Genomic DNA, 25,150 nt, shown 5'->3' with positions numbered 1-25,150 from the left:
AAGGCCAAGGCCAGAGCACAGAGGAGCCCGAACCGCTCCCCAGGTTAGTGCTGAGAGTTGGCTCACAGTGAGTCCGGGGGCCAGAGCCAGGGCTCCTCAATCCTGTTTTATAGCGCAGCTCCTGGGGCTGGAGAGGAAGGCACTGATGTCACCACTGCATATTTTGTCCTACTGTGTGCTAGGCAGGAATGTAAATTCTTCAAGCATGTCATCTCACCCACACAGCCCCACATCCTTGTGAGGTGTGGGCATTTTTGGCCCCATCTTTTTTTTTATTGTCTTTTTTGAGACAGGGTCTCACTGTGCAGTTCAGGCTGGCCTTGAGCTCACTTTGTAGCCCAGGCTGATCTTGAACTCTCAATGATCCTCCTGCCTCAGCTTCCCGAGTGTGGGATTACAGGCTGGGATTGCACCATTCCTGGTTTGACCCCATCTTATAGATAACCTCTGAAAGGCAAAGGGATTTGCCCAAGGCAGGAGCATGGTAGGGACTTCCAGGCTTTCTAGAAGTGAAGCATCAGGAGTGCAGAGCCTGTCTGGCTCCCAGCTCTCACTCAGGTCGCAGCATCTGGCCCAGTGACTGTGCTGTCAGCAGGCAATGCCTGCCTGGTGAGTGAATGATGATGGATTGATTGGTTTTGGCCTCAGATCTCCACTCTCCTGGTTTTTCCCTAGTCCAGGTTACTGCCGGCTGAAAGCAAGAGCTCTGGGCCTTCCTGGTAGAAAAGTCTCCCTCAACAGAGCTTGTGGGACCCCTGGGGTGAGAGGTAGAGCCAAGGCCTCCTGGCCTCTGCCCATTCAGGAAACCCTGCCTGCACCCCTGCGCAGCACAGCTACTGCTGAGGGCCACGTGCAGTCCCAGAAGCTGGGAGGCTTTCACCGCAGAATAAACATATGGGCTGTACATCCATCCACTGATTCAGAAGATCCTGCTGTGCTGGCTTCCCTGTCCCCAATCCTTGCTGTTGCTATGGCAACCGGCCTTCCACCAAACCGGAGCTTGCTGAGGGCATCCCAATTAACCCCTTCCTGCACGGCAGGGCCTTCAGTATGTCTGTCCACGTGGTGGCCTGAGTATCAACCCTCTGATGCCCAGAGACCCAAGAGACAGGGAACAAGAGGTCATCAGAGAGAGGCAGGGTGGCATGGCGAGAAGATGCTCAGGCTGTGGAGCTCAGAGGTCTGGGTTGAAGCTGGGTTTGGTAGTTTATGCCTATAATCCCAGTACTCAGGAGGATCAGGTTAGGAGGATCGCCGTTGAGTCCAGCCTGGGCTACCTAGTGAGACCCTGTCTCAGAAAACAAAAACAAAAACAAAAACAAAAGAACAGATAAACAAACAAAGATCTGGGTTGAATTCTTGGGTCAGCTGTGTGAACCTGGATACTCCAGGAAATTTTCAAGCCTCAGTTTGCTCTCCTGCAGTATGGACATAATCATGTGAGCACACATAGTGCTGCTGTGAAGATGGGCTAGGGAATGCCTGGTAACACCTAGGGAACTTGTGGCACACAGCTAGCACCAGTAACTTCCGACAGGGCTTATGATGTCGCAGAGGAGGGCCCGGGTGACACGTTGTATATACAGATCCAGTCCACTCCTGTCAGGCAGGGCCTCCGGCCTGTCAAGGGAGAGCCTGTCATCCAAAGACAGAGAGCTGGGATTCATCTGGAAAAGCAGCCCACAGCCAGGCAGACGGCATCCCTGGAGCTTGCCCCTGGAGGCCCCACCACGCAGCCCATTCGTTCTATCCCCAGACTTGGGCCTCTGCAGCCCCGCCAGGCTCTGGACTCCCAGAGTGAGAAGTGTGTCCAGAAACCAAGACAGCAAGAGGCTAAAGGAGTGGGGCAAATGAGAATGTGTCCAAGAGGGGAAGAGGGCAAAGGTGGCACTGGGCCTGGATTATCCGGATTCACCTGGCAGCCGGTGGGTACGGGGCTGCCTCTGTCACGTCCCATCACTGTCGATCCAAGGGCCGGGGATATAGCTCAGTGGCACAAGCACCTGCCTGGCAAGTGCAAGGTCCTGAGTTCGATTCCTGGTATCAATCAATCAATCAATCAATAAATCAATAAGTGGTGTTTCACTGTCAATCCAGTCAAGCAAAGGGCCCTGGGTAGGTGACAGAAGTCAATCAGACAAGGCAGTATTAATGGCTCCCTTTTGTTGATGGCCACAAGGAAGGCAGAGGCCACATGCTCCCATCCGTGGCTGCAAAGGCTGTGATGGCTTCCCTCCTGCGTCCTGGCCTCTGCCACCTGTCAGCTCACTTTGCACTCACGTGTCCCAGACGCTCCGTCTTTCTTGTTTCTTTTTTTTTGGTCTTTCTTGTTTCTCAAATGACTTGCTCTCCCTCCACCCAAGGCACACACGGGACAGGTGCCTTTACCTGATATATTCATCCTCTCTTGGACCAACTGTTGCTGTAGCTCATCAGTTGTATGATACAGTTTATAAAAAATGAAACTTGGGCCTGGGTTCCTGTTGCAGAGGAGGAGCTGGGTGACATGGTGTGTATACGACCCAGCCCACGTCTGCTATACAAAACTTTTAATTTGAAATAATTTCAAACTATGTAAAGGTTCCAACCTCCTCCCAAAAAACTGTGCAGAGAATCTCCACATTCCCTTCACTCGGTTTCCCCAAATGTTAACTGTTTACCATGCTTGCCTTTGTACTGGTGTGCGGGAGCCCAGAGCTCTCTGTCTGCATTTCGTCCCAACTCCCTCTTCAGAGAACACATGGTGCTAGCTTGAAACTCGCGGCAGATGAGAGTGTTTACCCCACAGACATGGGTATCAGGACATTTTCCCTTGAGAGTTGGCGGCTAAAGTGTTGATGGCTAAAGCTAAAATAGCACAACACAATTTTATCAATCTTTCTTTTAAATCAACATCTCTATATGCATCAGGGTGGGTGCGTATTCTAATTTTTTTTTTTGAACTGTTTGAGAGTAGGTGACAAATACGCCCCTTTATCCCTAAATAATCTCTGTATATTTCTCAGAAACAAGGGCATTCTTTAGCTAGGAGTATAGTAGTACACTTGCCTAGCAGGTATGAAGCCCTGGGATCCCTCTGAAGGACCACAAAAACAATAACAAATGACATTCTCTTATAGAATAACTACCAGGTAGTCATCAAAATCAGAAAATTAAGCTGGGCATGGTGGTGCACGCCTGTAATCCCAGCACTCAGGAGGCTGAAGCAGGAGGATCGTTGCGAGTTCAAGACTAGCCTGGGCAACAAAGTGAGCTCAAGGCCAGCCTGAACTACATAGTGAGACCCTGTCCCAAAAAAGACCAAAAAAAAAAATCCCCAAATCAGAAAATTAGCATGGCTACGAGTTCGACTGTCTGATGTATAGACCTTATTGAAATGTCTCCAGCTCCTTACTAACGTCTTTTATAGAGAAAAAAAAAAAAGAGTTTTCTGGTTCAGGACTCAAACAACATATCCACTGCATTCAGTGCCCCCATCTCCTTGGAATCATTTCATCTGGTATATTTCGTCTTTCTTTGTCTTGCAAGACCTTGACATTTTTGCAATGGCAGACCACTGATTCTGTGTAACACACACTCGTGATTAGATTCAGGTTGTGCAATTCCAGGTGTAGGGACAGCACAGCAGTGCTGCTGTGGTCTCCTCAGTACACCGGTGTCATGAGGTGCCCCATGTTGATTTGTCCCATCATCAGTTCTGGAACTTGAACTGCGTCGTGTTTGCTAGCTAGATTCAGTTTTCCTCACTTTGTACTTGGCAAGGTGTGTGTGTGTGTGTGTGTGTGTGTGTGTGTGTTTTGCCATACAGAGGATTAAACCCTGGGCCTCACCATACACAGGATGCTAGACAAGCCCCCAACTACTAAGCTATATCCCCAGCTTTTTCTCTTGGATTTTACTCTATTCTCATCTCTGTAATTATAGGTCCTTTGTTTTAAGAAGGAAACTCCTCTGGGGCTGAAGAAAGTGTAAACGAGCTCTTTCAGTAAGCGCAGAGTAACATTTCGGCAGGGAAGAAGCTGCCATCTCACAGCAGTTAATAGACTGAGATTTTCTTTCTCGGTGTTATCTAAAATAATAGCATGGACAATCAATAACATTGTCGATTCCATGAAATAGATCACACCTAGTTATCCTTCAAAACTGAACTTGTGGGGCTGGGTATATAGTTCAGCAGCACAGTGCCTGCCTGGTACGCCCAAGGTCTCGAGTTCTGTTCCCAGTACTCCAACACAAACAAACAAGCAAAAACAGAGCTCACTGGGGCTGGGGCTCAGTGGTGCAGCCCCTGACTAGTACGTATACTGGGTTCAGTACCCAGCACCACAAAAAGAGATTAAATAAAACAAAAAAGATTAAATAGAAAAACAGACTGAGCTCACACACTACCTCATGAGGACTTTTCCTTTGTAACACTAAATACAATTGGTTTGGAAGACTTGGGTCACTACTGGCTTCTACCTGCCTGAACGCCCGCAGCACTTAGCCCCGCCTCCCCATCTTGACTTCTCACTGTGTTCTCCGTGCCTGGCTCAGGTCGGTGCTCCAGAAAGGCAGTGCAATAAATGAGTGGATTAACTCAGTCTTCATAACAAGCCTGCAAGCACAGATGACTCCCCTTGCTTTACAGATGGGGAAACTGAGGCTCCACAAGCCAGGGTATGCTCAACATTGCTCCAGCAGTAAGAGGTGGAATGTAGATTCAAGTTGAGATGTGCCAGATCCCAGCACCTATGGGAAGTGTTTCAGTGGAGAAGATGGTTTGGGTGGAGAACTGAACCGAGCTTTTGGTCTCACGGTGAGTTTGGTCCCCCGAGGAGTGTCTACATCCTTAGAACTGGGACAGCACAAACGTGATGCAGGAGAGGGTACAGAACAGGGCAGATGCTGCAAAACCAGCCTGCAGGTGTGGCAGCCGCTCAGCTCATTCTTTGTCCCCCTAAGGTATGGGGCACAGCCTGGACTGCCCTCCTCCATGCCCCAGGGCCAGGCAGAAGGCAGGCAGAGGTCAGGGGCAGGGCTTCATCTGGCCCCTGCCGAGCCCCAGGGTCAGCCCATCCTAGCTCTGCCTGCCTGGCCCTGAGCTCTGCCATGGCTCCTTCGGTGGCAGGGCCCACTTCTCTCAGGATTTCTGCATCTAATCCCCCCTGCCTCCCCGTTGCCCCTCACTTCTGCTTGCTAGATGGGGAGACCGAGCCTGAGAGGGCTTAAAAGCTTACCAGAAGGTAACACCCTCTTTTCACCTGGCCAAAAGGTGGATTGGAAGCAGTGGTGGCACGGATTTCTCTGCCCGCTTTGGGTGACCAGGTGACCAGTAGCCACCTCCCCCAGCCTTAGGGTTTCCCAAGGGTACTTCCAGGTGCTTCCCACTCCAAAGGCAGGCAGACAGGCTGTCCACCTGGTCTGTGGAAGTCCAGTCTGGGCCAGGCAGGGGATTGGCCTTTGGTGAGATGAGGAGCACACCTTTGGTGGTGATGTGAGAGAAGCTAAGATTATCTGCTCCTCTAACCAGAAATACCGCGCATTACTCTTCCCATTCACACTTTCATACAGCAGTAAGTGTCACAGCAGCCTGTGAGGTGAGTGTTGTCATTTCCTCATTTTACAGATGAGGACAGAGAGACACAGGGTCAAGCTCTGGAATGTGAACTTGAGGGCAGGTCCCTAGCCACTGCACTACACTGCCTCAAATTCCTCCCTTGGGGGCTGAGGATTTAGCTCAGCAGCACACAGCACAGCACTTGCCTGGCAAGCGCGACGTCGTGAGTTCAATTCCCAGTACCGGAAAAAAAAAACCCCAAAAACCCAAAAAAACAAAAAGAAAAATTCCTCCCTCAGCAATCCATATTCCCTCCCTCCTTCCTTCCTCCCTTCCTTTCTTTGTTCCTTCCCTCCTTCCCTCTCTCCCTCCTCCCCTCTTTCCCTGCTTTCCTTCCTTCTTTCCCTCCCACCACAAAATCTAAGAAGAGGTCAAAGCTGGGGAGATAGCTCAGCAGCACAGTGCCTGCCTGGCAAGCACAAGGTCCTGAGTTCGATTCCCAGTAGCAAAAAAAGGATGAAGTGACCAAAAAGACCCTTCTCTTCACACATCTCCCACCTGACTGCCTGCTGTAGGGCTCTGTGCTAGGGACACGGGGCATGCGGTTGGAGGTTGGCCCTTTGATAAACAAAGGTTGGAAAGGGCTGAGAATGGGCAGGGAGGGGATCTGCTCAGTAAAGCCTGTCACCTGTCCTCACTCCAACATCTGCTCCTGGGGAGGAGGGCGGCAGCTGACAGGAGGGAGTAGGGCAGTGGGGGCAGAAGCTGGCCCTGGCAGGATCCTCACTGTCCCAGGCTAGCCTGGAGCAGCCAGATTCTTGCAGGTGAGAAGGGCCACAGGTGCCTCCAGAGCACCCCCAGGAACTCAGACACACCTGGGGCTCCAGGGGCGATGGAACAGCAAGGACAGTGCCCCACCTGCTCTCTCTCAGGACCAAGGGCCTTGCTTCAGGTGTGTTGGGGAGAGGGCTCAAGCATCTAGCAGTGCAGAGGCCAATGTGCTTGTTAAAGACAGCTTTAAAAGCCATGCCTGTAATCCCAGCACGCTGGGAGGCCAAGACAGGAGAGTCACAAATTCTAGCCTGCACTCTCCTGCAACCTGATGTATCTGCAGATGAGCAGATACATCTCCCCCACCCCCTGCCCACTGGGGGTGCGCAAACCATGGTCCTATCTGCATTTGTGCCCTCGTGTGTACACACATGCATGTACCCATCCATGTAAACATGTGCACACACATGCATAAGGAGTCTGTCACCAAGCAGGTGACAGGAAGCATACCCTGTGGCCTGAATATTGATGTTCTCTTAAATTCATGTGTTCACTGCCAGGTGTGGTGGTGCATGCCTGTAATCCCAGCACTTGGGAGGCTGAGGCAGGAGGATCATTGCGAGCTGAAGGCCAGCCTGAACTGCAGAGTGAGATGAGACCCTGTCTCAAAAAAAAAAAAAAAAAAAAAGATGAAAAAAAAAAATCCTCATGTTGAAATTCCAGCCCCCAGGGTGATGCTGTGAGGAACTGGGGCTTTTGGGGGATGACCAAGTTATGGTGGTACAGCCTTGATGAATGGGATCTGTGCCCTTATAAAAGAGGTCTAAAAATCCCAGCCCTCCGGAGGCTGAGGCAGGAAGATTGCAAATTCGGGGCCGGCCTCAGCTACATGGGGAGTCCAAGGCTGGCTTAAACTACGCAGTGAGGCCCTGTCTCAAAAAATAATCAGCCGGGCATGGTGGCACAAGCTTGTAATCCTAGCACTCCGGGAGACCAAGGATCACAGTTTCAGCCTGGGCCACTCAGCACCATCTCCAAAATGCAATGGTTTAGTCCTCAGTGCCACAGACATTAAATAAATGAATAAATGAATAAAGCCCAAGGGACGGAGCATTCCCCATTCCCAGTGTCTAGGGATGCAGCAAATAAGCACCATCTCTGACTGGATAATCAGCCCTCACCAGCCACTGAGTGTGCGGGACTCCGATCTTCGCCTTCCCAGCCTCCGAAGCTGTGATCAGCCTTTGTTGCACATAAGCCACCCGACTCATGATGCTGGGTTGTAGCAGTCCAAACGGACCGAGACAGCACATCATTATCACCAGTCATCTCCCGCTGGGGCGCAGACACCGGCAGAGTGTCTTGTGTGACTCTAAGGCAGAGCTACGCTTTACTTCTCCCCCCCAATGGTCTCCAGCATCTCCCTGAAGCCTCTCCTGTGGAGACATGTGGCCTGCAGAGGTGACAGGTATCAGGGCAGAGGCTGGCTCTTAGGAGGAAGGGCTAACTAGGTTGGGTCTGAATCCCTAACTCAGAAGCTCCCTCGCCTATAACTTTCACACAGCTGCTCCCTTGGCCAGGCAGCTGGGCCACCCCAGACAAAGCTCAGAGCTGTGACAACAGCTGTACGGTTGCCTTGGAAAGCCTTCTCCAGAGAGCAGCTCTGGGCATGGGCACAGCCTATCCTTCATATGGTTGCACACCATGGAATGGGGTGGGAGGGAAGGGGAAGGAAGGGACCTGGTGGAGGAGGCAGAGCGGGGCAGGGGGATGGGCTGCAGGCAGGGGTGTGAGGGAAGGCTCCATGTGGTACCAATGGAATCTGGCAGGATGGTGGATCACCAGTGGTTACCGTCAGATTAGAACTCAGGCCCCCAGCCCTATCTGTCTTCTCCGAACATCACTCAAAACCCAAGACTCCTTGTGTCTGGGGCATTTGGGTGGGAAAACTCTTTAAGGAATTTAGGAAAGCTGTGTCCCCTGGCAGGAGACTCCTACACACAGTTTAGCTACTAAAGCCCAGACCTCCCCACCCCTTCTCCAAGATTCTGTGTTAGGAACCTCACTTCAGGGCGAGCAGTGAAGTAGTTTATGAGTCAGGATGCTGGCGAAAACCAGACTCCGGCCTCTGGAGAGAGATGTGTGAACCTTCTGGGCAGAGCAGAATTCAGCTGCTGCTGTTGAACATTTGCTCTCCACAGTGCCTCCTCTGGACCTGGCCGCCCCCTTGGCTGTCATTCCCACCTCCCTCCCTTCATGCCCGCCCTCTCCTCTGCCCCCCTCCCCCGGCCAGTGGCACCCATCCTGACCAGAGCCCACACCCCTGGGAGAACTTACCCAGCATAGGCAGAGGATGGGCTGATCCTGGAAGGAGCAGGTGGCCTGGAATCTGGTTATTTCTAAGGCTTTCCAGGTCTCTCTGCAACAATGCTAGGTAGACAGTTTGGCCCTGAGGCCCAAGGCCATTTGCTTCCCCTGTGCCCAGAGCTGATGTATAGAGAGGTGGACTGGGTCCTTCTGAGGAGGACAGGACCTTGAAACCCTGTTAGAGACAGGCCGGGCACTGCTCACTGCTCAGCTGTGGGGAAAGGGACCTGCCCTGTCCCTCTCCAGGCCTCCTCAGAACTCTGTTACTTACCTGAAGGCTGAGTTCACGGAAGAAAAGGCGGGGGAAATAGGTCTGGGGCTTCCCTGATTGCCCAAATCAAACCAAGTCATCAGTTCCTCCCAGGGCTTCCACAAGAACTTCCTTTTGATTCACTTTGCGGCCTGACTCATCAAACTTAGATTGGAAACGACCTTGAGCTGGCTGACTCATTCCGCTGCCAGCAGGCCTCCATCCACACAGCCTGCATGTGCACACCTCAGCCTCCGGCCAGAAGCCCAATGTCTGGGGCCACCTGCAGGTGGCCTGAGGCTCCTGGAGGATAAGGGGACACAGGGGCCCTCGGACCTCCAGCCTGTGCCAAGGCCCTGGCCACTGAGGGCTTTCACCTAGAGGAGCCAAGGAACGGCTTGTCCATCCTGCTCCCAGAATCTCCAACCAGAAACCTTGCAGCAAGATTCTGGGCAACCAGCCCTGTTTGTGGGTGTGCAGGACCCATCGGGCTCTGCCTGGGAAGGGTTGTCGGGCCCTTTCCTCCTGTGTGCAGTATGAGAAAGACTTCATCAAAAGGCACAAATCGCCCAGTGGCGATTCTGATTTTCCCCATGATGAATGTTTTTGGTGTCCTGCTTTGCTGGTGGTGTCAGCCTCTGTTCCTCTGTGTACTGGGGAGCCCAGCTCTGCATGGATCCCCAGAACTGCCCAGTAGGTCTCTACAAGGCTGCATCCACAACCTCAGCACTCGGTTAACATAAACCCAAAGCCCCAGGACACAACCTGGGAGTCAGCATTTGGTAGATGTCCCCAGCTAATTCCAGTGTGCCCTCCAGGCTGAGAACCACTGATAGACACAGCAGCTTTCCTGATGGACCGCCTCTATGTGCAGATAACAAAAGCAGGACTCAGACACAGAAACTGTAAGGGACAGGTGGCACCTGGATGCAGGCTCTCACTGCACAAGACCAGCTCCACAGCCTCACCGACTCCGAAAATGCTCTCACTGCAGTGAGCGAGCGCATGCAGGAAAGAGCAAGAAGTACTACCCGGCTGGCCAGCTGGCTCCAGAGGCTGTGCGCTGGAGTCTGAGCAGGCCACAGCTGCTTCTGTTTTAGGACAGGCGCAAGCAAGGGCTCCTCCGCCTGCTGCCTCCTCCTGGGAGCAGACAGCAGCCCGTGCGAGTCAGGAGCAGGATTAGGGAGGGATTAGTACATGTGGTTTGGAGGGGCTCTGGACTCTTGCAGCCAGCTCTGGAGTCTGAGGCCCAAACATAACAAAGGGAGCAAGGAGCAGGCAAGACTGGATAGAAGCGGGGTACACGGGACAGTGGTCAGTGTGATGCTTGCTTGGGTCCTGTGAAGTTCATGTAGTAATTACTAATTTTTTTTTTTTTTAGTGATTACTAAATTCTTAAAAGTTTACTTTTTTTTCATTTTTAGTTAGTTTTTCTTTTTCTTTCTTTTTTATTTTTAGACAGAGTCTCATTATGTAGTTTAGGCTGGTCTTAAACTCACTGTGTAGCTCAGGCCAGCTTTGAACTTGCAGCAATCCTTCAGCCTCGGCCTCCTGAATGTTCAGATTAAAAGTGTGCACCACTACAGCTGGCTCAAGTTTACTTTTTTTCTCTCTCTTTTTGAGACAGGGTCTGGCTATGCAATTCAGGCTGGCCTTGAGCTCACTTTGTAGCCCAGGCTGGTCTCGAACTCAAAACGATGCTCCCACCTCAGCAGGGATGGGGTGCTGGGATTATAGGCGTGCGCCACCACATCCAGCTTCAAGTTTACTTTTAAAAGGGATTCTCTTTTTTCTTTTTTGTTCGTGTGTGTGTGTGTGTGTGTGTGTGTGTGTGTGCACGTGCTGGGGATTAAAGCTAGAGGCTTGCACACACAAAGCATATGCTGTACTGCACTACCACTGAGCTGTACTGCTCCCCTGAAACGTATTCTTGTAGTAAAACTGTGGACAAAATTCAAGTTTATAGATGAAAATGAAACAGTCTCGCTCTTCCTACTTGTTCCTTAATTCTACTTCCCATTAGCATAGCATTTTGGTGTATATACTTTCGGGCTGTTTTCTATGTACATATGTTGTCTACGTTGTTCTTTTTTTTTTTTTTTAACATTGCTCTTTTGTTTTAAAAATCTTGGCTTGCCCAGCTTGATGGTGAAAGTTTGTAATCCCAGTGTTTTGGGAGGCTGAGGCAGGAAGATAGCTGTGAATTTGAGGCTAACCTGGGCTACATAGTGAGTTCAAGGTCAGCCTGCACTGCATAATGAGACCCTGTCTGAAAAAAAATCTTGGCACAGGGGAATATCTCAGTGGCACAGCACTTGCTTAGGCTGCATGAGGCCCTGGGTTTAATGCCCAGGGCTGCAAAAATAAAACAAGCCAAATGCAACTTCTCCTGTGTGCCCACGGCCACAAGTGCAAGTGAGAGCTACTTATTTCTTGTGACAGGGACAGATTTCCATTTGTTTCTGTAGGATGCCTCCTAAAAGCAGGGTGGTTAGTTCTTCAGGGGGGTAGATTTCACCACACGAGCCCCCAAATGCTTTCCTTCATCCTACCCACGCACCTTGGGCCTCAGGACCTCCTCCTCAGCAGGTATCCCTGACCCTTTACTTTCCCCTTTGCTAATGCATGGGGAGTGTAAACAGAGTTTAAAGAAAGTGTAAACAGTGCTTAAACAAAATGCAATCCTGGGGGCTCCTGGGCCTCCTGTTTCCTGTTTTCCCAGAGGAGATAAAGGGGGGGGGATTTCTGGCTGTCAATATGCAAACAGAGAAAAGTGCGTGTGTGTGGAGGGGGGCGGGGACGGGACGAGGACACCCCTGGCAGGGGCATGAAGAGGTTTATTCAATGAATCCCAGCTTAGGCAGGGAGCCAGAGTGGGGGACAATGGCACAGGCAAGGGTGTGTGGGCGTGGCCGCCTGAAACTGAACCGCCCGGTATGAATACCATCCCAGGACTTGCTAGCTGTGTGACTGTGCGCAGGTTGTGTCACCCCGAGGGTCTCTGTCCCTCTCCCCTCACTGGGGTGCTAGAAGTGATCTTTCTCAGCTCCCAGTCTAAGGAGGGAATGAATTGATTCCTGCTGAGCAGCTGGGCATGGTGACACGCATCCAGAATTCCAGCACTCAGCAGGCTGAGGCAGGAGGATCTCCAGGAGTTCAAGGCCAGCTTTAACTGCATAGCAAGACCCTGTCTCAACCACCCCCACCAAAAAAGACCCACACACTCTTCTCTGCTTCCCCGCTCAGGGTAACCGTTATGAGAGCTGGGTGTGCACGACTCCAAACTTTGGGGACCACCTAAACACATGGACTGGTATGTGCACGCAGTTTTGTGATGTGACAGTTAAAACCTACCTTAGGGGGCTGGGGATTTAAGTCAGAGGCACAGCACCCGCCTGGCAAGCGCAAGGTCATGAGTTCAATTCCCAGGACAGGAAAAAAATAAAATAAAATTTAAAAAAACCTACCTTAAACAAAATGGAGTTTGAAGGCCCAGTGACCACAAAAGTCTTGCTACAATTCCAACTTAGATTATCCTGACCTGGCCACTCAGGATCCCCGGAGACTTGGTGTTCACCTCTTTTCCGTCTTGTGACTTGTGCACCTTTTCTCTGGATTCTACACGTTTGCTCCCCTCTCCCTCCAGTTTAACCTCTTTCCTCATGGAACAAAAAAGCTGCCACAATTCTGGACCTCCATTCTCACACATGTCATCCCAGGGAAGGAAGGAATCCTCTGAAGCTTGGAAGGTTCTAATTGTTCATCTGCCAGTTGGTAGCTCTGTGGCCTTGGCTGTGCTCTGCTTCTTTGTAAAATTAGGACATTGAGCTAGAAGATCTCAACAGTCTCAGATTCTTTTCCAGTCTTAGAGCTGACTCCAAGACTGACAGCAGTGCAGCCCCAAGAGGCAGCTTAGCAGCCAGATCCGGAAACAGGGAGAGGAGGGTCCTTCTGCGCTCCCCTCCGGGTGGGAGGTGTTCAGACTCGCATGTGTCTAAGGCCCAACTAACTCGACTGTGATCAGAGGACATCTGAGGCAGAAACAGGCCTGAGAATGGAGGAAGAATGGAAAGGAGCCAGGTGCTAGGGCACATAACTGCAATCCCAGCTACTCGGGAGGCTGAGGCAGGAAGATCACAAGTTCAAGGCCAGCCTGGGCAACTTAGCAAACTGCCTCAAGAGGGGGATGGGAGTGGGCAGAGAAGTGTGCTGCTGGGCACCTCTGGGTGGGCTCTCCCACAGGGCAGGGAGGACTGGACCTGCTCAGTGTGGCCCCAGGGCAGTGGAGGAGCAGGAGGTGAAATGAACAGGTTAACAGGTAGGGACAGAATCAGACAGATTCCCTGAAAAACGTTAAATACATGTGAGCAGCACTCTCTCGGAAGGCGAAGAGCTAATGGAAGGGGGCGTCTGGGTGCAGGGCCCCTGAGCGCTGGCCCGGCCTAAGGCGTCTGCCCTGCCTGCCCCCCCAGCCTCAACACCAAACTGCTTCTCCTCCACCCTGCCACTGCCGGAACCGCTCTTGCCTCTGCCTTCATTTCGCTCATCTTTAGAAAACTTTCCTGTCCTCACTCGCCCACCAACCCCCTTCTCCCCTCTCCCCGAAGCCCCAGTGCCCACCCGGGCCCCTCCCTGCCCATCCACGCGCTTTACCTGTGTGGCTGCCGCCGGTCCCTTGGCCTAGCTCTGCCTGGCTCATGTCCTCTCATCTGCACAGCTCACCACACCTGGCCTCCAGCCCCCCTGCCCTGATGTAGACGGTCCTGGGCTGGAACCACCAGAGCCAGGGTGTTAGCCTGTCCTGGCCCAGACCACCAGAGCCAGGGTGTTAGCCTCCCACCCAGTTTGCATTTGAGAGTCAGGTCTCTAAAGTTGATTTTGCTGACCACAATTTTGTCCAAAGAGATGTCCACAGAGCGCCATGTGGGCCAAGTCCACAAAGGGCTGGATCTTTGACCTTTGGGCTATTTTCTTCTTGACCATAGTGGATGTCCCTTTGTGGTGACAGCAGTCAACTCCAACCACCAGGGCATGGCTCTAGGTGCGGTCGGTCTGAAGTGCCGTCACCCATGTTCTTCAAGATTTTCAAAACGCTTCACATTAGCCAGGCATGGTGGCACATGCCTATAATCCCAGCACTTTGGAGGCTGAGGCAGGAGGACCATTGTGAGTTCGAGACCAGCCTTGGCTACAAAATGAGTTCAAGGCCAGCCTGAACTGCATAGTGAGAACCTGTCTCAAAAAAAAAAAAAAAAGACAAAGTGCTTCACATTATGCATCCAGAGTACCGTCTGGCCAGGACCAGCACCACTTTGCTTGATTTCTTGAACTTGCCCATTTCGACAGTACTGAGCTGGCTTGCAGTGGCAAGCTCCAGGTCCTTTTGGCTCTGGCTCCTTCCCACCTTTGGGAACTCCTTGTGCTACCCACTCCCCCTGTGGGGCCAGCCCCCCTCACCAAAATGGCACCACTCTCGGGCTGTTGTTCCCTTGGCCTGCAAAGCTCCCCCTTCTTTGCTCGGCTAAGGGCTGTTTCCAAGTGATCCTCCAGCCCTCCCTCCAGCCTTCTGTCCCCCTGGGGAACCCTGCCTGGCTCCCCAAGGCTAGCCAGGATGGCCAGGCACCGTGCACCAGGCAGCCCTGGTGTGTGCTTCTCTAGCACGGGGCCTTAAACTGCCGCGATGACGTCACTCTATTGAATTGCTTAATGGCATCTCTGTGTCCCAGGCTTCTAGAAGTTCTGTCTCTTCGGGAAGCCTGCCTATCTTGCGATCGTCGTGTACCTGGAGCCTGAAACAGAACGTGCTTGGTACCACTTGCTGACTATCACTGAACCTAGACCCGCCGATGAGGTGCAGCCCAGGGCTTTGCCAATAGCCCTACCTCGAGCAGGGGCCGGGGCTCGGAGGGCGAGAGTTGTCGGAGAAGCGAGAGTGACTAGAAAGTGAAAGTAAGGCTGAGCCGGGGAGGAAAGAACCCCGGAGTGAGGTCTGCGGAAGAGGAGGAGGGCTGGGCCAAGAGTTCATTCAACCCAGTCTAGCAGGCTCCTGAGCACTGCGGGTGGCTGCTGGGATGGGCGGTGAGCGTCGTGGGCGGGGAAGCGAGCCTGGCAGAAAAGAGAGAAAATGTGTTTTGTAATTAGTCATTGCCCCCTGGGGTGAGGCTGGGAGTTTTCCCCGGAGGTGGGTTGAACAGATTTGCAAATCGACTACAGGGGCTAACCACGGGCTGGGGCCACAGCGGGGCTTCCGGCCCTGGTGGCAGAAGTGGAGCTTTCTAGTTTTTTCTGTCTGGTCCCACTAGTTCAAGGTTCTGCCCCCTAACAGGACCTGGGAGGAGAAAGCATAGCCGCTTTCCTGGAATCTGCCCCTGTCTTGTCTCTCCACATGGTCTCACGGTGGCCGGAAATGGCGACAGGGTGGCACTTGCCACCTGAAGGTTCAGTCGGGCAGTTTGGGCAGTTCTGACCATCTCACTCCACGGAGGTTCTTGGAAACGCTCCAGAGTCGGACAGTGTGGGAAAAGCTGACGTCCCTCACTGCTAACGAAAGAGGCGAAGGGGGCCCAAACACTTTCAAGTGTGAAGGGGCAGAAAAGTGAGGTCGCAGGTCAACTGATACCCGCAGACATGACGCTCCTGGGGGTGCCAGAATCCAGTGTTGAGACAAAGAGCCCTACCACCACCAAGGGCACGGTTTGGGTCTCAGTCCTCTGTCTTCCAGAGCAGTGCTTTTTGGGCTTTTAGAAGCATGACTCACACTAAGAAAAGCATGTCACATTACTCAGCCCAGCACCTGTGTTTTCGAATACGAAAGTGAACTTTGCAAAACCGTAGGTCCCGTTTTACCCCGTGTAACTACACTTACACTTTCCCACTCTGTTCTAGTTTACTTTCTTGGTGCTGGGGAGTGAACCAAGGGTGTGCACATGCCAAGCACACTCTCTCTCTTTTTTTTTTTTTTTTTTTTCTGGTACCGGGAATCGAACCCACTTGCGCTTGCCGGGCAGGTGCTGTGCCGCTAAGCTAAATCCCCAGCCCCTCCAACCACACACACTACCGCTCAGCTACACCCTATCACTCTCCCTGCCCTATTTAAATTTGGGGTGCAACCCCCTAAGTTAATTTCATGACCCACTCATGGGTCTTGACCCGCAGTTGGGTAAAACGCTGCCCCGGGGACGTTGACTGCACACAACTGCATCTTGGGGCCACAGTATTCCCAGTGGGTCCCTCCCTCTGTGCTCTCACTAGTACACCCCATACCAGAGCGAGGTGTTCAAGCTCACCTCCCGCTTCAAGCCACCTCACTTGCTCCCAGCGGACTTACTCTGTTTCCCTTGGGCCCTTAAGGACCTCCTGGGAGTTTCTGGAGACTGTTTCTGGCAGGCTGAACTTAGGTGACAGCCCCAAGAAGCCACCATGCTTAAACCCATTCATATCTCATGGGTACTTGGGCTGCAAGAAGAAAACTCAAGCAACTTAATAACACAGGGCAAAGGGTGCAGCTCAGGGGCTGGGGATTTAGCTCAGCGGCAAAAGTGCCTGCCTGGCAAGCGCAAGGTCGTGAGTTCGGTTCCTGGTACCGGAGAAAAACCAAAAAAAAAAAAAAAAAAAAAAAAAGGGTGCAGCTCAGTGGTAGAGCACTTGCCTAGCATTACAAGGCCCTGGTTCCATGCCAGCACGGCAAAACCAAACCCAAACAGTAAGAGGTAAATGGAATCGAACACGGGAAGCCCAGAGCTAGGTGGCTGCAGAGTTGATGAGTGAAGTGATTACCCATCCCCACTGCCAACCTTTGGAAAAGTCTTTTCAAAGGCTCAGTGTGACCAGAGTGCAATGCCAAGGGGCTTTGAAAGTAGCCGGCGGGGGGGGGGGGCAGCGATTTAGCCAGCTGGGTATGCGGGTGAGTCACTGAGCGGCTGGCCCCTTAGTCCCATGTAAGGAAAGGCTGTAGCCGCCCACTGCTGCCCCAACTGAGTCTGGGCAGAAATGGGCACGTCTGCCCTGCAGCAGCCCCACCCACGCTGGGATAACCGGCTGAGTCACCTAGAGGTGCTACACCCCTTTCTCTCCACCAGTCGCAGGCCTTGAAACTGAAAGTGACCCCAGGCCTCACCTGTGAGTCCAGGCCAGCCCTGCGCAGAGGGACTGGTGTCTTGTTGGGCTCCATGAGGGATTCCTGGGAGCAGGAAGGGACAAAAGCAGGAAGGAAGAAGCTCTCTGGTGCTGCCTTCCACTTCGGGATCCTTCTAAATCCCATCTGTAAGGACCAGGACTCCTCATGCTGATTCCTTCCACCCATGTGCACCTCTGCCCACTTTGCCAGGGAGCTGGGGTAGGGGGTGATGGTGGGAAGTCAGCCCTGGGGTCTAGGTCTATGGTAGCATCTGAAGGCACAGAACATAATCCAGGTCTAGTAGCACCGGGGACAGTGTATGAGCTGGAAGGAACTCCAGTATAGCCACCCTCAGTTTGCAGATGTGGAAACCCAGGCCCAGAGACGCTTAGTGACTTGCCCAAGGCCACAGAGCTCATAGCAGCAGAGGTATGAACTGGGTCCTCCCATACTTCAAACCTCCACTCTGTCAATGTTCTCACCTGCTGGATCCCTGGTTTGCATCTTTATAGGTTCTAAATGTCCCCATCATTGACCCCAATGAGTGGTACCATGTTGCAAGTAGCTACTAAGCTCAGACAGCAACTAGAAGTGTGGGACTGGAGCCCCAGGGCTCCCTGCCAGCTGGGGAAAGCTGTGTCCTTTGCCCAAGCTGGTTTGTTTCCCTCTTGTGCAACAGTACAAGGATGGGAGTGAGAATCCACACTGTAGGCCCTGAGTCCCACATGCTAATCCTTCTGAAGAAGTCACCTGTGCCAGGGGAAGCAGGGCCTGCCTGGTCCAGGAAGAGCTTGCTGCAGTCAGGGTGTGGTACCAGCCAGCGTGGGGGTACCAGGAAGGTGCGTCAAATTGAGGTGTGTCTCTGTGTGCATCCAGGAAGAGAGCACGTGGTGTGGACATGCAGATGGTACCTCTGACTGAGGGCTGGAATGCCAGGGTCCCCCTGCCACATTATCAGGCCTTGTGAACTTGATGTAACTGCTAGAGCCTCAGTTACCCAAAGTGCAAAATGGAAATAATAAGAATCTCCTTCATGGGGTTGTTGAAAAGAGTCAACCACTCTGGAGGCTCAGGCAGGAGGATCACAGCAAGACCCTGTCTCAAAATAAAAAAACAAAAAGGGCTGGGGATATAGCTTGATGTACAGGCCCTGGGTCTAGTCCCCGATACTGGGAAAGAAAAACAAGGAGAAGAAGAATCAACCAATGAATGTGAATATTCTCCAGTGATACAGCAGAGCTCGGAGGCGGATGGGAGGGGGATGGGCTGTATTGCTTCCCTGGGCCTAGATGGTGCTGCGGGGACAGGCAGCACTGGGTCTGGGGTAGGAGCAGGCTAGTCCCCAGCTCCCTGCCTGTGACTTCCTCATTTCCCTGGCTGCCTAAGGCAGCACAAAATCAGGTCACCAGTCTTGGCTCCTTGCAGTAGCTGTCATGTAAACAGCTCCTACCCAGCTCCCAATCCAGGCCACCAACTCCTACCCACTCTGGGCCCCCGAAGCAGAGGCATCTGGGCCGCTCAGTGCCTTTGTTCTCCAGCAAGTGCTTTCCTTAGGGCCTGGCTGTGGGCCTGGTGCTGGGCCAGCGCTTTGAGAAGAAATAACAGGCACTGTGCGCTCTGCCAGAGCAGACCATCACGAGAGCCTCTTCTAGAGACTCAATCACCTCTGCTTTCTACGACAGGAAACTGGCTCAGGAAAGGTAAGCATCTCATTCAAGGGCACTGCCGGCAAGTGCAGAACCAGGGCTGAAATGGAGGTCCAGCTGCTCCCGGAACCCGTGCTTTTGGCCCGAGGTCATGTGTTTAGAGGTCTGGGAGCAGAGAGGGTGTGGAGCTGAAGGGCCAGGGGAGGGCAGTACCTAGTGGTCTCAGGCAATCTCAGGTCACTCCGGAGTCACAGTGCAGAGGATGCTGGGAGTGAGGGAGAGGAGGGGAGGCCAGGCATGTGTGGGAGGAGCATGTGCGCACACACAACGCCACACACATAGACCACACATGCGTCAGACCGACAGGCACCCATGGACACATACAAAGACCCAAGGGCCAGGTACATCCATGGACACACACACATAGAAGACATACAGCCTCAGCTGTACACAAAAGACACACAGGCAGGAAAACACTCACCTATGATTGACACCTATCACACATACAGGCAGCACCAGACACGCAGACCTGCCCCTGACACACACACAAATGCACCCCATGGAGGGAAAGGACGGAAGAGCGGCTGCCTCATTTCCGGGCCTCCTCCTCTAAAGCGGAGGGAAAAGCCTTCCCCAGAAGTGCTGAGTCAGCAGCGGGTGACAAATGAGCCTTGGGCGGCGCCGGGCACCAGCGAGCCCTTTGCATGCGGAGCGCGTGCGCAACAGCGCCAGCCCAAGCCAGCGGCTCCCCCTCCCCCGGCGGGGAGGCCCGCGGGAGGAAGTGACTTGCTTTGACTTTGCAAACGCCCAGACTTTGCAGCCCAAGGTCACGCGGCAGGCACCGCCAGCCGGCTTCCTGCAGGGGGTGGGGTGGGCTCAGCGGGCCAGGCCTGGGAGGGGCCTGGGCAGGTGGCCCTCCTGGGGTGGCAGGGCCCGGCCAGAGGACAGTGAGACCATGAGGAGGGTGCCTGAGTGTCTCCTCACGCACACACTGAGTCTGAGAGGAGGCTGAGCATACTTGTGCCCTTGCTGAAAGCTGCCCTCCTGGAAACTGGTTAGGAGGCTACATGAAGCATGACTGGCCTGCACATCTCCCTCCTGTCCACTAGTCTATTCCTCATGGAGCAGCAAGCAGATCTTAAAATGTCCATCACAGTCAGGTCATTTCCTCCGAACGCTTCGAGTTGCCCTTAGGACAAATTCAGCCCCTCAAAGTGGTAACTTATGCTTGGCCACTACGGACTTAGAAAGGGCTGTAGACACCGTGACACTGGGACAACATTTGCAAACAGGGACTGTCCCAGCACCACGCCCTGCTGCTAGCTTGTTCCCAGCAAAGCACTTCTGCTGTTGCCCGTGTTCGCCATGTTTGCACTGGCTCAAGCCCCAGTGTCAGCATCACCTCCTCAGAGAGACCTTCTGGGCCATCTCTCTCAGGAGGTACCACCTCCAGCCCATTGTTCTGTTTACTTCCTTTACAGCAGTTGCCCACTTTCCAAATTTTTATTTTGTTTGCTTCTTTCTTGTCTTTCCACTCCTCTCCCTCAATAAAAGCTCTTGACGGCAAAGCCTTTTGTTATTGTGTTTGGCACTGCAGTGTAGCCAGAGCCTAGAATTGCATCTGGGACATAATGGGTGCCAAGCCACACTAAATACATGTGCACAGATGAGGGACGGCCTGCGAGAGAACACAGCCTCAGGGACACACGTGTAAGGAGAGGGCCAGGGCTGTGTGTGTAGCGGGTGTTTGTGTGCAGATCCTGTGGATTGCAGCTGAAAACAGATCTGGCTGACCCACACACAGCAAGTTATTTACTGTCTGGAGAAAGAATGGACAGAACTTCTCTCAGATGCCACTTCCCCTCCAGGCCTATTCCTAAGACACACTTGGCCCAGCCAGGCAGTCCAGGAGGAGGGAATTCCTTTGCTTAGGAGCAAGCATCTTGGGCTACTGGGGGGTCTCATGATGCAGATGCCCACTGTGTTTCCGCTCCAGGTCTTGCCAGGCGTGCCTCATTCTCTTCCCTGGGCTTTGCTGCTCAAAGGTCAATCTCTGGGAACAGTGAAGGAATCTGGCAAAGCTACAAAGTATTTGTGTCGGTTTTCTGGCTTTGCTGGACTCAGAGCCTGGAGGACTTTTTTTTTTCTTTTGTTTCTTAATTCCTGTCCTCTCTGTCCCACCCAGTAGGTAAGATAATAATCGTGAGGGTGCTGTGGAATGTCCTTGGCTGGAGGAATAGAAGGGTTATCTTCATTAGCATCTCTGCTAAGGTTTATTCACGTGGACGGGGAGGTGGGCAAACAGGCTACTTCTTCACCGCGTCCAGGAGGCCCCCAGTCCTACTCATGGTAGCTGTGAGCTGAGGCTGCAGCCCCCTGCCCGGCTGCTCCTATGCTAGGGGCGAAAACAGAAAAGGAAGAGGCCCCGCAGAGGAGGCAGCCCCCAGGAGAAGAGCTCCTCCTTGCCTGCACGCACAGCTCTGAGCTGCTGCCCGGCCTTGGCCTGCCTTGTGCTGGGCTCCTTCCTGCCACAGCCCTGGATAGAGCAGGCTGACTGGGCAGTGAAAGGGTGCACTGAGGCCACTGTTCCTGACTCAACCTCCCTGCGTGGGTGAACCGGAGGGAGTGCCTGGCAGCCAGGGGTTGGCCCCTGTGGGGTGGGTCAGAAGCTGGAGGAGCCACTCTGGGTGAGGATGCTGCCTGTCCCTCTGTGACACCTGCAGGGCCTCCCGGTGGCGTCACTGGCACAAGGAAGCCAAAGAAACCAGACAACAGTGTGAGCCAGTCCACGGGCCAGGCCCTACACTAGACTGAATCCACCTGGTGTGATGTGGAATCACAAGCCTTTGATAATGGCCAGCCCCATTCACTTTCAGTCAACAAATATTTCCTGAGCGCGTGGATGCACCAGCCCTGCTCTAGATCCCAGGACTACGGCCATGGCCACAGGTCCACGTGTCAGCGGAACTTACAGTCTACGGGAGGGAAGACAGTCAGTAACCAAAATGAGGGCCAGGGATGTAGCTCAGCAGCCAGTGCCTGCCTAGGAAATGGAGGCCCTGAATTCGATTCCTGATACCAAAAAAGAAAAAAAGAGACCAAAAATAAAAGCCTCTTCAAGAAATAAGTGAAACATTTGGTATGTCAGCTAGTGATAGATGCTGTAGAGAAAAATAAGGAAGGCAAGGAGTGTGAGGTTCTGGAGCAGGGATGGTTCCTCAGTGTAAGCAGAAAGGAAGGCTGGGGAATGCTCACTGAGAAGGTAGCTTTGATTTTGATTCACTAAGATTCACTTATCAGGGCTGGGGATATAGCTCAGAGGCATAGAGCCTGCCTGGCAAGAGTGAGGTCTTGAGTTTGATTCCTGTACAAAATTAAAAAAAGACAGAAATCATTCATCAGCACAAAAAGCCAAGGATGCAGGTAAGATTATTATCATCCTCATTAAGGATGAGGAAGCCGGGGCCCAAGTGCTGAGTCCAAGTTCAGAGGGCTAGGAAGAAGTGAAATTTGAGCTCAAGCTGTCTGAGCTTTGTAATCACAGCATGATATGAGAGAGAGACAGAGAGAGAGAGAGAGAGACAGAGACAGAGACAGACAGAGAGAGAGGGAGGAGATAGAAGGGTGGATGGCGGGCCTTGCAGTGGTGACCATCTGTTTTCCAAACTGAAAATCAGGACACAATCTAAAAGGGTTTTCCTATTGCTAGCAATGAGAGTGGCCGTCTGGGAGAGGTGGTTTGGATGCCGGCCTGCAGAGTGGTACTTCTGAGACATTCCAGTGGCTTGTGGGGCCCACGAGGCAGTCCAAGGGTAGGGCATTGCCATGGCAACCTCCGCCTGGCCACTGGGCCAAGTGCTTGGTGCAGAGCCACATGGCTGAGCCACTGGGCATGGGCCCGAGCCTCTGAGGGCCTCAGGGGCAGCATGAGTCACTAAGCAGCCAACAGGAGGAGCCACGGGAAGGCGAGAAGGTTGGGTGTGGCCCACAGTCTGGCCAATCAGTCAAGAGGGTGGTCTGGCAGTTTCCAGGAAGCCCCCTGGCAGGAGTCTTCAGGCAATGTGAGGAAAGAACCAGGCTTTCCCGTTAGCCTGCTTTGGGTTTGAATCATCCCTTGGCAACTTCCTGCTCTGGGGTCTGGGTAAGCCACATAGCTCCCGGGAGCTTGTTTGTGTGTCTGTGCAGTGGGGTGAACAGCTCACCTCGTGGGACAGTTGCAAAGATTTTCATGCTTTGTGATAAGGCAGGAACTGTGTTTGGCATGTGTGAGTGATTTAGCAGTTTCCTTCCACCTGATGGGGCATGGGGGGCCATGCCGAGACGGAGAGCTGGGATGGACGGGAGAGACAGTGGAGCTTGGGAAACACATGACCTGGTCACCCAGGGCAGTGGCAGGTTCCCCAGCCAAGGCTTGCACGTGGGCTGGAGCTTTGTCAGCAACAAAAGAACAATACCCTTTCCAAACCCAGGGCAGCAGTGCCAGCCCTCCCTCCCCCCACTCCCACCCTCTGCAGCCCCAGGGCCCTGGGGCCAGGCCTGCCACCCATGTCCCCTCCAGGTCTCCCGGAAAGCTCTAGGGCGCTCTATACCCGTGAGCAGCCAAGGGGCCTTAGCAGGTAGAAGCTCCCACTGGGTGGTTTCTCGCTCTCTGCCCAGCTGCCTGAGCCTCCTGGTAAACTCCACTGCTGTTCTTGCTGTTGCTTCTGAAGACTGTACTCAAAGCAGAAAAAGAGAACACAAAGGGACTTCAAAGGCTTCTGCGTGCCCCACCCTTCCTGACTTCCACAGGCTGAGCTGCAAGTTCATCCCTCTGGCCATGGCTGAGACACAGACAAGGAGAACTGGAATCCAGCCCAGCTTTTACCAATAATTCACCGTATGACCTTAAAGCATCCTCTCAGGGCCTCCTCGCCTTCATTTGTAAAGTGAGGGGTTCTGATTGCTCAAGTCTAATCATGACCTCTAAACGATTGCATTCATTGATTTGTTCTTCTGCTTCATTCATACAAAGCACTTATCACTTCCTGACATAATATATTTTTTGTTTGTTTACTGTCTGCCTTACTCTACTCCAGCTCCCAGAAGGGAAGAGATTTGGCTTGTTTTGTTCACTGCTATATCCCTGCCACCTACAAAAAAAAGACAATAGGAATTTGTGTCCGTCTGCGTCCTAGAAGGAAACAAAGATTGCACAGTCTAACAGGATGATCAAAGGGACTTCAGCGAAAGCGCCATTTCTAAACCTGAAGACAAGGTAAGGAGAACCGGCAGAAATGCACAACTGCAGTGTACCTGAGAGAGGCAGGCCAGGGGCAGAACCTGCTCCTTTGGCAGAGGAAGGAAGCAGCCGCTGCCCACCCATGGCCCAGCAGGGAGGTGAGCGGGAAATCAGTGCTCAGACCTCATTTCCCTCCTGGGCCCCTGACTGCCTCTGTCTCGCCTCTCTGGCTGGATCCCAGCGGAGAGCCAAAGACCAAGACACCTCTGAAACCTTAGAGGTCAGGTGCTGGGGTACAGAAAGGGTGGGAGAGGTGGACTATGATCTGGACTGTGCTCCTTCTGTAGATAGACAGGTGACCTGCAGCTTTATAGAACAAGGCCCGTGCCCTCTTCCTCTGCCTGGGGCCCTCCCATCCATGCCCACATCGGGGAAGCAATTCTGATTTACAAAGTTACACTGACATTGGAAAGAGGGGCCCCACTGAAAGGAAGGAGCTCGAGGGGAGGGAAGGGAAGGGGAAGAAAGAGAAGTCGGGGTGTCTGGGTAATGGGAACTGGTTGTAGAGCTATGAACCAGTCCTCAGGAAGTGACCTTGAAGTTGTAGTTGACATCCAGAATCTGAAAATTCCAATTCCACTCCATCACTCATTTGCTGGGTGATCTTGGGCCCGTTCCTTGACATCTCTGATCCTCTGTTGAAGCAGGGGAGTAAATAGGCTGCAGGAGTTTTGTGAGGATTTAATGAGCATCTGTGCAAAGGGTTTAGCACCGCACCTGGGCACACTGAGAATCTCTATTATTATAATTAGAGGCCAAGGGCCACCCCACCCCCTTCCTGTTTCCCACCCGACAGGGGATCTCCACGCCCTCTCCAGCTCCATTTAATTCTGAGTGTTTTAGGTCATTCTATGCCTGGCGCTTTGCCAAAGCTCTGACAAAGACAGGAGTTTCTGCTCATTCATCCTAACGCCAGCTCCTGCGTTTATGATAATGGGGAAATGCTTGAAAGGGCTCGCTGCCCGCGGAGGGGAAATCGGCTTAGAGTGGAGAATCTGGTCCTTCCTGGGCTCAGCGCTCCTCTCCCTGCACTTCGGCGGAGGCTGAAGCCTGGAGGGAGGAGGGGGAGGCCGAGGGGAGGAAGAGGGGGCTGGGGCCGGGAGGGGGCAGGGTGAGCGCCTGGCGCGCCTGGTGAATGGATTTCGGGGTGGCTGAGGAAGCCTGCCAAAAAGGCAGAGTGAAA

At 53.0% G+C, this 25,150-nt stretch overlaps 1 long non-coding RNA gene across 1 annotated transcript; it reads right to left on the bottom strand.

Annotated features, from left to right (window-relative positions):
* Window positions 1–415: 415 nt before the first annotated feature.
* LOC106149153 lies at window positions 416–8,930 on the bottom strand. Its single transcript, XR_001235133.1, has 2 exons — window positions 8,648–8,930; window positions 416–1,288 (listed from the first exon to the last, which is right to left on the bottom strand). It is a non-coding gene; the product is annotated as an uncharacterized LOC106149153 (long non-coding RNA).
* Window positions 8,931–25,150: the final 16,220 nt, after the last annotated feature.

Source organism: Chinchilla lanigera, unplaced genomic scaffold (genome assembly GCF_000276665.1).
Source record: "Chinchilla lanigera isolate Chin_1 unplaced genomic scaffold, ChiLan1.0 scaffold00037, whole genome shotgun sequence".
Taxonomy (NCBI): domain Eukaryota; kingdom Metazoa; phylum Chordata; class Mammalia; order Rodentia; family Chinchillidae; genus Chinchilla; species Chinchilla lanigera.
This window is presented reverse-complemented; position numbering and strand designations above follow the sequence as displayed.